This window comes from Dipodomys ordii, unplaced genomic scaffold (assembly GCF_000151885.1).
Source record: "Dipodomys ordii isolate 6190 unplaced genomic scaffold, Dord_2.0 Scaffold100, whole genome shotgun sequence".
Lineage (NCBI taxonomy): Eukaryota > Metazoa > Chordata > Mammalia > Rodentia > Heteromyidae > Dipodomys > Dipodomys ordii.
In genome coordinates this window covers 3,887,057-3,890,296 of record NW_012267316.1, presented here as the reverse complement: position 1 = coordinate 3,890,296, position 3,240 = coordinate 3,887,057, and positions in this window count along the sequence as shown.

Sequence of the window (3,240 nt, the reverse complement as noted above, 5' to 3'; positions counted from 1 at the left end):
CATATACAGAAGGCTAATGTTGGCAGGAACATAGAATTGTGATTACCAGAGGTTCGGAAGAAGGATGGATAAAGACAGGTGGGACTTCACAGGTATACACTGTAATCCTCACAAGGAGCCTTATTAATATATACAATTAATACATTAATATATTACTACATTAATGTATACAATTAATAATTCCAACCACCTAATACAAACACTTAGCAAACTCTAAATGGAATAAACTAACATTTTTTTAAGTGGGGAGAGGCCTATTGGGGACTTTTGTGCTTACTAGGTGGGCTACTTTTAGAATAGGGAGCGGTGTTTTTGCCCAACAGTCTTGGACTGCTTTGCACCTTCCTCAACAGGCATGATAGGCTTGACATACAGAACTCAGCTTTTATTGTTTAAGATGTGGTATCACGAACTTTTTGGCCCTGATGGCAATAACAGAAAAAAATTCAAGCATCTCTCTCTCTCTCTCACACACACACAAACACACACAAACTAGTAATTCAATAATCTTACGAGTTTTTCACGGGTGAAGACCTGCAGACAGCAGAGCCACACCTGTAAAGTTCCAAGATAGTTTAGTGACCTAGGAGTAAAAATGAGACCCTGTCCTTCCCTCGGATCCCTGTGGTCCGGCCTGGCCCTCCTGCCCTGTGGCAGAGACCTGCCCTGTGGTGGCCCTGTCTACGTTAGTGTCAGAAAGGGGTGCCTCTCCAATCGGACCCCGAGTCTGCTCAAAAGCCTTGAGTGCCAGGTGCCTGGCCTCGGGTCCTCTCCTGCCCTGGCACCATCTCTGGTCCCGTCATTTTTTGCTACAGGCATGGGCACAGACACGGGCATCAGTTTACTGTTAGGTGAGTACAGGACACCTGCCACACCCAAACCGTGCAGAGGGCGTACTGTGCCAGTGGTGGGTGCCCTCCCGCCCAACCCGGCCCCCCGGGTCCCTCCTGTGGCCAGGTCAAGGCGTCCTGACGAACAGGTGTCTCTGTTCCTGGGTTCGCTCAATGTGTGGCTGCTCCCCGGCAGCACAGGAAAATGTGAGCCAGGCTCCTCACAGGCACCTGCCTGGGCCAAGACAAAGTGATCAAGATGAGGCCAGATGAGGCCTTTCCAGATTAACTGGGTTACCTAGGCTGTCCCCAGCAAGGGAGAGCTGTGCCAAGGGGCGTGGCTCCGGGGCCAGGGGCGGGGCATCAAAGGTGAGGAGCGTGGGCCAGGCACTAAGGGTGGGGCTGGGGGCGTGGCGCCTGGGCGTGGCTCCGGGGCCAGGGGCGGGGCATCAATGGAGAGGGCGTGGCTTGGGGGCGGACCACCAGGGGCGTGGCTAGGGGGCGGAGCTCCAGGGGCGTGGCGTCAGAGGGCCGTTGGAGGGGTTAGAGCCGTTGCTGGTTGGTGGGCGGTTGGGCCGTGGGTGGCTTGGGGGCGGGGGCACCCTATATATAAAGCTGCGCGCTGAGGAGCCCTAGAAAGCCGCCCGCCCCACGCTGAGGTGAGCCCCTGCAGGCCGTGGGGGCTGGCTGGAGGCGAGGGTCGGGAGAGGCACGGGTGAGGCCGCTCAGGACGGGCTGAGGTCTGCCCAGGCAGTGGAGCTCGGTCCGGGGAAGCTGCGTGGTCCCGGGTGCTGGCCCTTGGCACGGTCAACGGGGTTCCCGTCCCCAGGTGGGGGGGGGGACCCGGGTGCGAGCTCCTGGCTTCTGGATTCGGGGTTCAGTCGTCCCTTTGTTCTTGTGTTTCAGAGGACGACCAACTGGACACAGGATGGACGCTGGGGAGGCCGGCCTAGACTTAAGTAAATGTGAGGATGGGGGCGCGGGTCAGGGCCAGAGCGGGACAGTCCATGGAGGCACGGACAGAGAAGGACGGACAAGAGAAGTTTAGCCACACTCTGTACACCAGAAAGCGGTCCTGAGACGGCCTTGCCCTGGGCTAGATACCGAGATCCAAGAGCAGCCTCAGCCTCCAAGCTCCAATAGGCAGCCCCGACCCCAGATCCCAACCCCAGACCCCCAAACCTCCAAAGGGGCAGGCTTTCCCCCTTCCCTTCCTCTCCTCCGCAGGCCTCTCCAGAGGAGGCCCGAAAGGCCTGCGAGGCCTGCCCTGCCTTCCAGGCCTGCCCTGCCCTCCAGCCCTGCCCTGCTCTCCCAGGCCTGCCCTGCCCTCCAGCCCTGCCCTGCCCTCCAGCCCTGCCCTGCCCTCCAGCCCTGCCCTGCCCTCCAGGCCAGCCCTGCCCTGCCCTCCCAGGCCAGCCCTGCCCTGCCCTCCAGGCCTGCCCTGCCCCGCAGGCTTGCCCTGCCCTCCAGGCCTGCCCTGCCCTGTGCCCTGCCCTGTGCGGGAGGCGCCCCTCCGCAGGCCCAAATGGCCTGCGAGGCCTGCCCTGCCCCGCAGGCCTGCCCTGCCCCGCAGGCTTTCCCCTCCCGCAACCTCTCCCTCCGCTCCTGCTCTTCTTCCTCCGCTCTGTGTTCCTCAGGACTCTGGGTCTTTCCCTTACTCTCCTCCCCTCAGGACTCCCGGTCTCCTCCGGACTTCTTTCTCCTCAGGAGTCTCGTTTTTCCCCCTATCCCCCTGGGTCTCCGAGCACGCAGCCTATATATACCCAGACAGGCTGCGCCCTCCCCGACTCATGGTTTCAGACGCCATTCATGCTCCTCCCCCAAGCTGACCCTTCTCCAATCCCAATAGGCAGCTCACCGTGTCGGGCTCGAAGCCCCACCCCTTCCAACAGCACACCCCACCCCCTTTGGGCGGCCTGCCCCACCCCTTTCAGTAGAATGGCATCCCTCTCCTGCGGCCCCCCGTGAAGCGGTGAGGACGTCAGCCTCAAAGCCCTGTCAGGCTCTTGATGCTCCGCCCCCTCCACAGGCCGGGCCACAGGCCACGCTGGCTGTGGGGCCCCGCTGGTTATCGGGACCCCGCGGGCTATTACATTTATAGTGCAGGCAGCAAGGCAGGGTAGTTAAGTGCGCTTTAAGCCAGGTTTTTCCGCTTCTGCTTTCCTTTGTCAATGAGCAAGTGCCATTTGTACAAGGAAGCCTCATTGTCGTATTTCTGAGCACACAATGTCCCTGATCAAATCCACCCTGTCCCCTTCTCTCACCTCATCCTTCTGAAGGCCATTTTACATTTCCTTTCCTCTTTCCCTGCATGCACATAAAGTTACCTGACCTTATTCACCCTCTCCTTTGGTCCTCCCCCTCCCATGTTGTCCACTACTCAAAAGAACCAGTTGTCCATTCTGCCATT